This window comes from Rattus rattus, unplaced genomic scaffold (genome assembly GCF_011064425.1).
Source record: "Rattus rattus isolate New Zealand unplaced genomic scaffold, Rrattus_CSIRO_v1 PGA_scaffold_20, whole genome shotgun sequence".
NCBI classification, from domain to species: Eukaryota; Metazoa; Chordata; class Mammalia; order Rodentia; family Muridae; genus Rattus; species Rattus rattus.
In genome coordinates, this window is record NW_022651142.1 from 158,502 (window position 1) to 173,365 (window position 14,864).

Genomic DNA, 14,864 nt, shown 5'->3' on the forward strand with positions numbered 1-14,864 from the left:
TCATTAACTTTAGTGGCTTTGATTGCATTATAGATCAATAAAGTGTTTATTTGACTGTGATTATCACTATGAATATTCATGAAAATCAAATTATGTCAACCAGGAACTGTTCTTCTGTTTTTATACTTTTTGTTGTATATGTAAGAGTTTTACCTGCTTGTTCACGTGTGCAACACATGCATGCCTAGTGTCCAGGAGGTTGAAGAGGGTGTGAGATTCTGTGATGCTGAAAATACAGCCACTTGTGAGCTGTCACTCAGGAGCTAGGGATCAGCCCCAGGTTCTCTGGAAGAACAGATAATGCTATTAATCACCGAATCATTTCTTCATCTTCAGCAAATGCTATTTTTTTGTAAATATAGTGCCTAAGCTGTCCTGTCTTCTGCATAGACTACTGTTTTCTCAAATGTGATAATTTAATATTAAACACAAACCCACCTGCATCTTACCTTCATATATATCATATATATATATATATATGAAGGTAACACAGAAACAAACAGAAACACACAAATATACACACAGACACACACACAAACACACACACAGACACATGCATAACTGCTTTTACCTTCAAGTTTACTTACTTCCTTACTTACTTACACACACACTCACACACACACACATACACACACACATACACCTGCTTATTACCTTCAAGTAGACTTTGTTATTTTCATAGTTATTTGTTTATTTATTCACTTTACAAACTGCACACTGCCACCCTCCAGTTCACCCCTCTCACAATCATTCCCCCAGCCCTTTCTCCTCTGAGCAGAAGCGAACCCCATAGGTATCTCCTCCACATGCATATCTAGTCTCTGTGATCACATCATCTGCTACAGAGGACAGACACAGCAGCCTAGATGGATGGGGTAGGGAGGTAGAGGTCCTATCCAGAAAGAGGCAGAGAGCTAGGGTAAAAGATGCCCACGAATCAATGGATGTTTCCTTAGCTGAGACTCACAGACTCAGTGATATGGACCTGAAGAAGCCATCTCCTGGAGCCAGAGAGCAAACCAAATGGAATGATAGAGACACCAACTTTTGACCCAAAATTTATTCTGACCACAAGAAATGAAAGGGCCGTGCATAGAGCAGAGAGTGAGGAATGATCAACAAATGGTTAGTGCAGATTGAGACCCACCCCATGGATGAGCACCAATCCCTGACACTATTGATGACGCTCTGCTATGCTTGCAGACAGGAGTCTAGCATGGCTTCCCTCTGAGAGACTCCACTCAGCTGCTGACTCAGACAGAAGCAGACATAAACTAGCCAAACCATGGGTATAGCTTGGGGACTCTGACGGAAGAACAGAATGAAAAGGATTAAGGCCTCTAAGGACATAGGCATTCCACAGGCTTTGTCTTCATGTGGGTACCGAACAACGATAATTGGGCTTTCCCAAAACATGATGTATATAGATCGGACATCTGTGTCTTTAAAATTCATTTATTTATTTACTCACTTTACATCCCAATATCGGTGCTCCATCTTCAAGGTACGCCAACACACATTGTCGGGGGAACCCGTAAAAAGACAAAGCTACACATTTCCTACCTATGTCCTGGAGGCTCATGTTCAGTCCATGATCACTCTCTGGTTGGTGGTTCAGTCTTGGCAAACCACAAAAGTCCCCGTGAGTTGACTCTATTGGTCTTTCTGTGGAGTCCCTCATATCATCTGGGCCTCAATTCTTCACCTGTTTTTTTTAAAGACACCCCAAGCTCCAGCTACTGTTTGGTGGTGAATCTTTACACTTGTTTCTCTCAGCTGTTGGCTGGATTCACTCATAGGACAGTTATGCTAGGATTCTGTGTGCAAGCATGATAGAGTATGTTTAATAGTGTCAGGGATCAGTACTTTCCCATGGGGTAGTCCTCAATCTATGCTAACCATTGTTTGGACGTTCCTTCCATGTCTGCTCTATCTATCTTTGTCTCTGAAGATCTTGTAGGCTGTGTTCATTTTGGTTTGAAGGTTTTGTGGGTGGGTTTTCTTCCTTGTCACATCATTGGGAGTCATGCCTGGCTACAGAAATGGCAAATTAAGGATCTGTATCTCCTTTGCTAGAGTCACCCCAATAGACACCCTGGGGATTCGCATATCCCCGTTCTTTGGCACTTCCTAGAGATGCGCATGCCACACTTGTGTTTTCCATTAACTTTTCCCTACTTTCACTGTACCTAATTCCTCCAAACCCACTATACCTAATTCCTCCAAACCCACTATACCTAATTCCTCCTACACACTCCCTTCTCTACCTCCCCTCCCATTCAGTTTCCTCCCTCCCTCCATCTGCCTCAAAATCTATACTGATGAATGCATTTTAAAGTCAATATTTAGGAAAAAAGACCGACTAAAATAGGAAGTATCCCATAAGTAATTGTGGTGGATGTTTAGGCACGATATGACATATTTAATTTTATAGAGGCCAAAATCACAACATATATTGTTAGAAGAGGCACTGTCTTCATTGCATTCAACATGAAGGAAAACCATTTATATATTCTATTAAGTTATACAAGGGAATCCGTTGAAAGAGTTACACACATCACACAACTTTATTATTTTTAAATCTCTCTTTATTGCAAATATTTACACAATGAAAAGTGCAATGTTTTAAACTCATGTGAGTGTACTTGGTTGTAAAATTAAAGTTTATATATACAGGTTGATGACAACAGTCATCTCAGATTCACAGGGGATAAATACATCAGGGAGTTCTCTATTACCTTACCTGTCTTCTTTCCTTTATTCTTGATGAAGACTCATCCCATTTGAAGCCCCTTCTGTGAGAGATGGATAATAAAATGCCTGAGTGTCTACAACCCAGAATACATCAATAGAAAAGATAAAAGACAACATCTCCAAATAGTATACACAATCGTAACTTTCTTGTAGATCTTGAAACAAAATGCAATGAACAAACCCACATCCTAGGATATTACCACTATAGGAAATGTTAGCTGTAGGAAGCATTCTCAGGGGATTTTAAACATCTGCACCTAAGACCAAAACTGCCTTCATGAACATGAAGATTTATTCCTTTGGCAAGAAAATCAGTCTGTCTCTTGACAGTCGTGTCATCTGTCCTTCACTAGAGCGACGGCCATGCTTTATGAATGTGTACAGATAAACACATACTGGTCTTCAAAGAATTTCAAGAAGAACCTGAAAGAGAATGTATAATGTTCCAGAGACGAAATACGGAAATTTAAATTAGCCATCATACATATGTTTTTAAAATTTTCTGCCTACTCTTATTTAATAATTTTGTCTATTCCTGGTATGAATGAAAAGATGGTTATGTAATGGAATGTCTACCAATCCCCAGAGCCTGAAACATTGTGAAAAACTGTCTTATTTCTCCCTAATTTGGGTCTTTGGTCACCAACATTTTCATTGCTTGTCTAAATTCTGTTTCTCAAATAGATCAGAGGACTACGTAAGGGTTTCACTCTCATGTAGAAGACCAAGGAACTTTCTGTACTCACATGTATTTGTTATTGGGAACATGGAAATAAAACTTTCAGTTTCAAGAACCAAATACATGGCCGTCCAATGGGACCCATGTGAACCAAAACCTTCCTGCCTTCAGTGAACATTACCAAACTGGTAACAGCACAGACAATAATATAATGGAATAATCCTGGGAATAATAATAATAATAAATAATACTCTAGGGTTAACTAATAATAAATGTTAGATGTGTTTTCAATAATAATAATTTTACTTGGATAATCCACCTGAAGGGTTCAACCTGTCAGACTTAAGTAAGTTAAATGTTGAGATGTGTCTTTTTTAGGACAAGAGAAAGGGTTGCCAACCTTCCAAAAAGAAAAGCAATCCAGATAATCTGTGTGTGAGGATGGTTAGCTTGTGCATGACTAACACAGACACACACACACACACACACACACACGCACACAAACACACAGACACAGAGACACACACACAACCTGTCATGACTTCAGACAGACAGCCAAACAGAGACACACACAGAGAGACACACACACGTGACATCTTTTCATTAGGACAACACACATACAAAGATTCACACACATGAAAACACTCACACAGAAACACAGAAAAGACAAAACACAATCCAGATAATCACATACCCAAACACACACACAAGACACAGACAGAGGCCAAACAGACTTGTGCATGACACACACACACAGAGACACAGACACACACAGACACACACACATACAAACACTCACACACATGAAAATACACTCACACAGATACACAGACAGACAGACAGACAGACACACAGACACAGAGACACACACACATACCCAAAGACACACACACAAGACACAGACAGACAGCCAAACAGACAGACACACACACAGAGAGACACACACACACAGAGACATACACACACACACACAGACACACACACATACACACACATACACACACACACACACACACACACACACACACACATACACACACACACACAAACACACACAAACAAACACACACAGACACACACACACAAACATCTGTGATGAAAATACTTCCTAGATACACACACAGACAGACACACAAAAGGACACACAGACACAGGACACACACACACAGCCAAAGACACACACACAAGACACAGACAGACAACCAAACAGACAGACACACACACAGAGAGACACACACACAGGAACTAGTCGTCAACAGAACATTGATACACAGACAGACAGACAAGTGACATTGGGGTTGCTTCCTAAGTGTCCACAAAGGGATGTGTGGCCCCAACTCTGTTAGAAGGTGTTCAAGGTCCTCAGTGTCACAGCTCTGTTGGAAGGTGTCCATATATTTTACTCAGGTTGAACAAGGGCTACACAAACCTTGGAGAGGGGGAAGGGGTTTTGGGTGCATTTACATCGATGGAGGCTTAAGGTACCAGGAAGGCCTCATTTGCTTGAGATTTTATAATCTCTGTCCCAGCATCGGTCTGTTGTTCTGGGGTCTCCATTTGACCTCCTCAGAAACCGACTCCACTGAATGTTCCCCATCCCCACCCCTGAGGTCCCACCTGATTGATTTCAAAGCTTTGAAGGTTCGGACTCTGCGTTCTCTATCAGATTAAATCCTCGGAGGTTGTCCTCTAGATGCCATGAATTAACCAGGGCATCCATCGAGTTTCTGCATTAACCCGTATGTCCCCTAATTCTGGCCGGTTCTCTCTGCACCGCGGTATCCCTCCGTGGTCCCCACCGACTTTCCGCTCCTGTCCTCAGTCGTCCACACTCACCCACAGAATCTGTTCCAGTTTTCCTTTCAGAGAGGTCGATGCTTCCCCCATCACCGGCCTTCTCCTTTCCTGTATCCTCTCTGCATTTGTGGATTGTAGATAGAATAAGATTTATCTCACAGCTGATACCATGCGTAGGTAAACGCCCGCCATGTTTGTGTCTCTAGGTCTCAGCTCCCTCTCGGGCTGTTTTTTTTTTTGTTTTTTTTTTTTTTTTTTTTTTTTTTTTGTTTTGTTTTGTTTTGTTTTGTTTTCCTAGTTTCAACTATTTTCCATGAAGCTTCATGATATCATGCCCCCATCCCTACGATATCATGCCCCCACCCCCATAAGATCATCCCCCACTCCCATGATGTCATTCCCCACCGCCACGATGTCATGCCCAACACCCATGATGTCACGCCCCCGTCCCCGTGATGTCATGTCTGCGCCCCTTGCTAGAATGGTTGTATATATTCACGAGGTAACATTCTGAATGCTGCCCTGTCACCACACTCCTCCAGGCCCCCACCATTTACATTCCCTCCTTCTATCCTCTCCCCTTCTTCTCTGAGAGATTGGATGACCCCTCTGGGTGCACACCCTCCCCTGGCACATCAAGTCTCTGCAGGACTAGATTCATCGTCTCCCACCAGGTCCTGAAAACGCAGCCTGGGTAGGAGAACAGGATCCACAGACAGGCGACGGGTTTAGTGAACCCACGTGAAGATCAGTGTGCTCCTCTGCCTCTCTCAGCCCTTCGCTCAGCTCTTCAGTGAGACTCACTGAGCTCCATCCGATATTTGGTCGTGTGCCTCTGCTTCTGTGTCAGTCGGCTGCTCAGTGGAGCCTTGCAGAGGACAATAACGCTACGCTCCTGTCTGGAAACACAAGAAAGGACCATTAATACTGTCAGTGTTTGCCATCTGCCCATAGGATAAGTCTCACATCCGGCCACTTATCCTTTCGCCATTCCCTCATTTCCTCTTCCATCTCTGTCCCTGTGTCTATAATAGAAAGGGCAATTTCTGGGTCAAAATTTTGGGGGTGGTTTTGGGTCCTTATCCTTCCACCTTGGGTCCTCTGTGGCTACGGAAAGTGACCACTTCAGTATCCGTATCCCACTGCAACGAGTCTCAGCTAAAGTCACCCTCATGGATGCCAGGGTAGCCTCACCCATCCCAGATTGCAGGCAAATCATAGAGATAGCACCCACCCTGTACAGTCACTGATTTCGGTTTATTCTCTTGGCCCTCTGTCCCTCTTGCTCGTCTCTCCCAAGAAATGATTCTCAAACCCCATTTCCCTTCCCATCCTCTCAGCCACACAATCCTTTCCTTCCATCTGCCTCCTCTCATAATTTTATTCATCCTTCTGAGTGAAATTCAAGCATTTCTTAGGCCTTTTTTCTTGTTTAGCCTCTTTGGTTTCATATATCGTAGTTGCGAATTCTGTACTTTATGGTTAATACCCTCTTTTAAGTGAATATGGACATGTTATTTTGGGTCTCAGTTACCCCGTTCAGACCAATCCTTTCTCATTCCATCTACTTGACTGAAGCTTCACAATGTCCTTATTTTTCATAGCTGCATAGTATTTCATTGTGTAAATGAACCACATTTTGGGTAGCCATTCCTTGGTTGAGAGGCATCTGGGTTATTTCTATTTTCTGCTCATTATGAAGAACGCAGCTAGGAACATGATGGAGCACATGTCCTAGTGTTATGGCAGAAGTCTTTTCAGATATAAGGCCAGGAGTAGTATAGCTGAGTCTTTAGGAAGAATATTCCGCATTTTCTCAGAATCCACTGCATAGATATGCAAAGTCATTATACGGATTTGATCTTACCCTAGGAAATGGTATTTGTATCCTGATATTTATCTGCTTCCTCAAAGGAGGTTGACCTGACTAGACCTCTATCATGGACTCAGGAGATCGCATATAAATCTTCTCCCCATTTTAACTGTTCAGTAAATGCTAGAGCCTATGACAGGTAGTCAGAGGGGAACATTTGTACTGGAGCGTTGAGGGTCGGGTTAGATAGAGAGTCAGAGGAGGGTAAGAGAGATGTAGTATTATTATTATATAATAATTTAATATACTAACATAATATATTAATATTAATTATATTTTATCATGATACAATATATAATAATTTAATATGTTAATATAATATATATTAATTATATATTATCATAATGTTGATATACACAATTTAATATGTTAATATAATATATTAATATTAATTAGATTATTATAATGTTAGTATAAGACAACTTAATATATTAATTTATTTTAATAATATTTTGTATATGTATATATACACACACACACATATATAATATGATATGCAACTTGAACAAATTTAATTCCAAGTGGAGCTCACAAGTTAATGTGAAATTCTGAGGGCAGAATATTTTTTTACAGATCAGTTTGCTTATATGATGTATCACTCTGATGGGTTTTCATAGACTTAACCATTCCTGCAGCCTCAGGAGGAAGCCTACTAGATGGCACTGAATGGTGGATTCATATGTCCTTGGATTTTGTTTTCGAGCATTTTACCTAGTATTTTATCCACCAATGTTCTTAAGGGAAATTTGTCTGAAATTCTTTCTTTGTTGAGTCGTTTTGTGATTTATGTGTCAGGGCGACTGTGATGTCATGGAATAAGTTTGGCGATTTTCCTCCTGTTTCTGTGTTTTGGAGTAGGTTGAGAATTCTTTGAAAATCTGGTAGGAGTCTGTGCGCAAACAATCTAGCCCTTGGGCTTTTTCAATGGGGAAATTTTAATTACTGTTTGTGTCTCTTTAGGTGTTGTAGAGCTATTTACATAATTTATCTTACATCAGTTTACCTGTGGTCAGTGTTATCCATCTACACAATCATCCATATCGATCAGAGATTCTAATTGTGTAGACAGCAGGTTTTTGAAGTGAGACCTAAGGATTCTGTGACTTTCATCAGTGTCTATCGATGCGGCTCCCTGTTCATTTCTGATTTTGTTATTTGGATGCTGTCTCTCCTCCTAGTACATTATCTGTCTTAGGGTTTGTCTCTCTCATTTATTTTCCCAAGGAACCAGCTATTGTTTTTGTTGATCTTTGTATTCTCTTTGTTTCTGATGGATCACTTTTACCCCAAGTCTGATCATTTCTTGCTGTCTCCTCCTTTAATATGTATTTGCTTCTTTTTATTCTAGAGCTTTCAGGTGTACTGGGAAGTTGTTAGTGTGCGGTCTCTCTGGTTGTCTATGAAAGCACATTCCTCTTAGCACTGCTTTCCTTACGTCCCTTAAGTTTGGAGACACTGTGTCTTATTTTCATTGAATTCTAGGAATGCTTTTTAATTTTTTTCATGTCTTCTCTGAACCAGTGGTCCTTAAGTAGAGAGCTGTTTAATTTCCATGAGTTTATAGACTTTTTGTTATTGTTGAAGTCCAGTTTTAATCCATGGCAATCAGAGAAGATCCAATGGTTAGCACAGTCTTTCTGTATCTGCTGTGGCTTGTTTAGTGAGGGAGAACATGGTCAGTTTAGGATAAGATTCCATGAGGTACTGAAAAGAAAGAGTGTACTTTTGTGTTCGTGTGAAATATTCTGTAGATATCAATGAGGTCAATTTATTTAAACAAGTGTTAGTTACAACATTTATTTATTTATTTATTTATTTATTTATTTATTTGTTTATTTATTTATTTATGTTTCTGTCTAATGACCTTCCCTTGGTAAGAGTGGAACATTGAAGTCCCCCAATATTAATGTGTGAGGTTCCATGTGATATTTAAGCTTCAGCAATATTTCTCTCATTAATGTTGCTGCTTTTGTCTTTGGCATATAGACATCCAGAATCAAGATGCCATTTTGGTGGATTTTTTCTCTGATGCATATGAAGTGTCCTTCCCCATCTCTTTTGATTACTTTTGGTTGAAAGTCTGATTTGCTGGATGTTAGAATGGCTACACAATCTTGTTTCTTGTGTCCATTTGCTTGGAAAACCTTTTCCAACCCCTTAGTCTGAGGTTGTGTCTATTTCGGTTGCTGGATTGTGTTTCTTGAGTGCAACAGAGGATGGATCCTGTTTTTAAATCCATTGTGTTAGCCTGTGTCCTTTTACGGTTGAGTAGAGCCCATTAATGCTTAAAGGTGTTAACGAGAAGTGATATTAATTCATGCTATTTTGATGTTGCGGGAGCAGGGTTTTTTTTGCCTGCTTGTGTTTTGGTTTTTGTTTTTTTTCAATTTGGATGTTTGAGTGTGTATTTGAGTATTAGATCTGTTCTGTAGGGTGCATGGTTTTTTGTTTGCATGCTTTTGTTTTTGTTTCTTTTTGGGAAGTTGTTAGAGTATTCGTGTGAATATGAGATCACTTCTGTAGGTTATGCTGTGCAATTATTAATTTCTAGTGCGAGGCCGGGATGGTTCAATTTCTGAAAATTCATCAATATAATCCACTATATGATGAAACTGAAAGAAAAAAAAATCACATGATAATCGCATTAGATGCTGAAAAAGCTTTCAAAATATTCCATCCCCCTTTCATGTTAAAAGCATGAGAACGATCAGGGATACCAGTCCTATGCAGAAACATAATAGAAGCAATGGACAAGAAGCCAGTACCAAACATCAACCTAAATGGAAAGAAACATAAAGCAATTCCATTAAAGTCAAGGACAATGTTAGGCTGCCCACACTCCCTACTCAGTATAGTATTTGAAATTCTACCCAGGTTAAAAGCATGGTTCAAATTTGGTTCTGACATGGAATATTGCCAAGGCCTGTGAAGTAGGAATGGCACAGAGCTTTAGAACTCCTGGGGCACAGCCCACTCTTTAGCACAGCCTCCTTGGACCTTGGTGAGTCATGAACCTGACAAGGACTTCATGCAGAGTGTCGCTTGGTTATTGCACTCATATCTCTCTTAATCTAAGAAGTGCATGACAATCCTCATGGAGCTTCCCACCACTCAGAGGGCAGCGCCATTGGCATTTGCAATAACAGTGGTCCAGGTCTTTTAGGATTTGCCTCTTGGGCAGATCAATGTTTCTATCATTGCCCGAGGAAATGTAGAATGGTCAGCAATGACCAACACCCTTAAAAAGCATTTGGAAAAATAAAATTGTTCGTGAAGCTGGCTAAGATGTTTTCCCTACTCACTCTGATGTAAAAAACAATTTATGGAACAATTTGAAGTTTGGACAGGCTGGGACCATCTAAGGTCAGGAATCAAGAACAATGGTGCCTCAGGCTAATGGTATGACTGTCACAAAGGCTGGACTGTTGATGACTGATTTCTGACCCAGTTTTACCCTCAGCTTCCTGATAGGATTTAAAAAGGATTGCCAATCACAGATGTGCATTCTGATCATTTAAAGCAGATATGACATTTTTATACAGATGTTTAGATTTCTGTTTTTTTTTTTTAAAGATTCTTATAAGAGTACTTTTAAAGATAAATAATACAATACTTAACCATTTCTCTGTAAATTCAAATTGCTTACTTATGAAGTTACGTTGGCCTTGGGAGTAATTTGTTTTCTTTAGGTGTACTACGTAATATTTGTTCTAATACAGTATCGGGTATCACTTTTTTCAGCACTAAGCATGAGAAGAAAACCAGAACATGATCACATTTCTGTAATACAATATTCAATAAATTAATGGTGTATAGTGAAAATATTGCTAGTTGGGAAACAGAGAAAACCTACAAAATTTAGAATGAACCTGGGAATAAAAATATTATCTAGAAAAATCTCCAAACTCCATGTTCTTTAATCTTTTCTACCCATACCGAGCCCATGAATAATTTTCGCCATTCAGAGCATGTAACCACTAATGAAGACAAGAGCAGTCTCTAGCTTTAGAGAGATGGAGTACGTAGAGGTTTCCACTGTGTCACAGGAGACACTCCTGGAAAAGTCACTCTCGAAACTGGTCAATGTAAGGAAAGCTGTTTAGAGGTAGGCCATTGCAGTTCTCAGTGACATCATCATTAAGCCCCCTTGAAAAATCTCTTGTATCCTAGAGAGCCCTAGCTTCTTCTGTGATGTCAGAAGTTTTGCTGTGACAGCACCTGCCTCTAAATATTCCTTCAGTACCTTTAGGTGTTACTAATTGTCCTCTAATTCAGAGTAAAGAGTCATTTTTGAATGAGAGCAAAGAGGATGAAGAGATCAGAGATAGGGAGAAGGAAGCTGGCCTTCTGTCTTGGTATGAAAAAAATGAATAAATACCTGGATTATGGGAAATCTCAGTGAGTCCTGGGTAGGAGTTGAGTAGATTCCCTGAAGACACAGACTTGATCTTATCCTTCCACATACGGGATTCAGGGTCAGGGAGCCTTTCAGAAGCATCTGGACTTCCCTGTTTCTAATGGTTTCTGGAAGTCAGAGAGTTTATATCATTAATTTCCTTATTCCAAAAGCCAGGTGTTGGGAAGGGCACCATTGTTTCAGGAGAATTCATGGCTTTTATAACTTTTGCCCAGAAGATAAAGGTCCAAAGGAAGAAAGGAAGACAAGTATTGTGTCTTCAGCTCAGGGTAAACTCCTTGATGCTTTACTTTCCTATAGTACAGTGTGTGTCTGACACTGATATATGGGATAGAGAAAGTCTCTAGTTGAGACTTCACCATCTCAGTCTTTCCACTAGTATAACTCTGACTGCCATTCCCTGACAGTGACTCTAGATTTCAGAATCAATAGGTGTGATTAGCTGGCAGATTTCTTTTCTTTTATTTCTTTCATTTTTTTTTTTTTTTACTTTTTACCAAATATTATTACTTTTGTGAATGGACATTTCTATATTTACATTTCAAATATTTTTCCTTTCTCCATTTCCTGCACAAAAGTTCCCTAACCTGGCTGGAGAGATGGCTCAGTGGTTAAGAGCACTGACTGCCCTTCCAGAGGTCCTGAGTTCAATTCCCAGCAACCACATGCTGGCTCACAACCATCTGTAATGAGATTTGATGTCCTCTTCTGGTGCCTGAAGACAGTGACAGTGTACTTATATATAATAAATAGGTAATTAAAAAAAAAGTTCCCTGACCGGTCCCCCTCCCCTTCTGCTATAAACCCCCTTGCTGCCCTTTGACATTCCCTCCAACTGGATGTCAAACCAATGGAAGACCAAGGACTTCTCCTTCCATTGGTGCCCACCAAAGCCATCCTATGCTACATATCCAGTTTGAGCCATAGTCTCTCCATGTACATTCTTTGAATATGAGATTAGTACCAGAATGCTCTGGTTCACTGACTTTGTTTCTCTTATGGGGTTGAAAGTCCCTCCCGCACTTGTAATCCTATCTCAAAATCTACGAAAAAGAGACCCTTTTCAAATTTACTGGTTTGCCAGTAGCTTTCATTTCTGTATTTGATATGCTCTAGCTGTGTCTCTCAAGAAAGTTCTATATCCAGTACCTGGTATCAGGGACTTCTTCGCTTCATCAATCTAATCTAGTTTTGGTGGCTGACTATATATATATATTTATTGGTGGCTCCTACAGTTATGAGGTTAGGTGGAATTTTAACATGGATTCTGCGCAACTAGGTCAAGAATGTAGAATCCACAATGACACTGCCAAATAGACACCATCCTGTTCTTATGAAACTATTGAAGTTGAGGTTTCCCCTGACTTCAAGACATTCCTCTCCCTGCCCATCTTCCTGAATCTTATGTTTGGCCTGAAAAGCATCTTGGTAAAGCATCCAAAATCCTCAAGTCTGGCCCTGGGAACACAGGAAGGTAGATCTTATAGAACTGATATTTAATTGGACTCCAGAACCACATTCTATAGTCCATGTTGTCCTTTGCTTTACAGATGTCTCATAATTTTTGGATGAAATATACATTTCAGAGTTCATCATTTGAAGTAGGCACACAATATTCACACTGTTCTGTTCACTCTATAGCTGTGCCCCCTTTGTTGCCAAAATCATTGCAAAAAATTGAATTGGAAGAGAATTTTTGAATGCACATTCAGGAATATATATATATATATATTCCCCTATCAAGGAATGTAAAATAAGAAAATGTAATACAATAGTCGTTCAAGTAAAGGTCTGTAGGAAAATACTGGCCTTTGTGAAGTATATAAAACCTAGGAAATTGAACTGTATGTCACAGGAATGGACCTGGTAATAGAATTATGATCCAGAAGAATCTCCTCCACTCCATGTACCGAGATCATTTTGACCCATGCCAAGCCCCTGAACAACTTTCTCAATTCAGAGCATGTAAGCACGAATGAAGCAAAGACAAGTTTCTAACTTTAGAGAGATGTCGCATGTAAAGGATTTCACTGTGTCACAGGAGACACTGCTGGAAAGGGCATCCTCGAATCTGGTCATTGTAAGGCAAGTTGTTTAGCAGGTAGGCCATGGGAGGAGCCAGTGACATCATCATTAGGCTCTCCCTGACAAATCTCTTTATCTTGCAGAGTCCTAGCTTTTTCTGTGACGTCACAAGTGTTGTTGGGACATCATTTGCCTCTTAGATATTCCTGCAGTACCTCTAGACTTCACTAATTGATCTGTAATTCAGAGTAAACAACCATTTGGGAGGGAGAAAAAAGAGGATGAAGAGATCAGAAATGGGGAGAAGGAACCTGGCCTTCTGTCTTTGTATTAAAAAAGGAAGAAATACATGGTCCATGGGAAACCTCTGTGAGACTTTTGTAAGGGTTGAGTAGGTAGGTTCGCTGAAGAGATAGCGTTGAAGTGAGCCTTCCGCATATGGGAAACAGGAGATGGAAGTCTCTCAGAAGCATCTGGACTTCCCTGCTTGTTATGGTTCATGGAAGTCTGAGAGTTTATATCATTAATTTCTTTATCCCAAAACCCAAGTGATGGGAAGGGCACAGTTTTCTTGCTGAGAACTCATGAATTATATTCATTTTGACCAGAAGAAAAAGGACCTAAGGAAGAAGGGAAGGACAAGTGTTGTATCCTCAGCTCAGAGTAAACTCCTCCATGCTTTAGGTATCTATTGTGCAGTTTGTGTCTGCCACTGATATCTGGGAGAGAGAAGTGCTTCTACTTGAGACTTCACTATCTCAATCTTTCCAATATTATTTCTCTGACTACCATTCCCTGAGAGTGACCCATTAGATTTCTGTGTCAATAGCTGTGATTAGCTGGCAGTTTTCTTTTCTTTTATTTCTTATATTTTTTTTTATTTTTTACAAATTTTATTTTTAAAGGTATATTTCTATATTTACATTTATAATATTATTTCCTTTAAAAGTTTCCTCCCGTAAGATCCCTAACCGGTCCCTTTCCACTTCTTCTATAACCCCCTTACTGTCCCTTCAAATTCTCTTTAACTGTGAGTCAAACCAAGGCAGGACCTAGGGCTTCTTCCATTGGTGCCCAACTAGGCCATCCTCTCCTACATATGCAGTTGGAGACATAGGTCTGTTCACATTGTCTTTCAATATTGGTCTTGTACCAGAAAGCTTTGTTTCATTAGCATTGTTGTTCTTATGGGGTTGAAAGCCCCTTAAGCTCTTGTTAGCCTTTCTCAAAATCTGCCAACAAGAGGTCCATTTTCAGTTCACTGGTTTGCCACTAGCATTCAACTTGTATTTAACATGCTCTAGCTGTGTCTCTCAAAA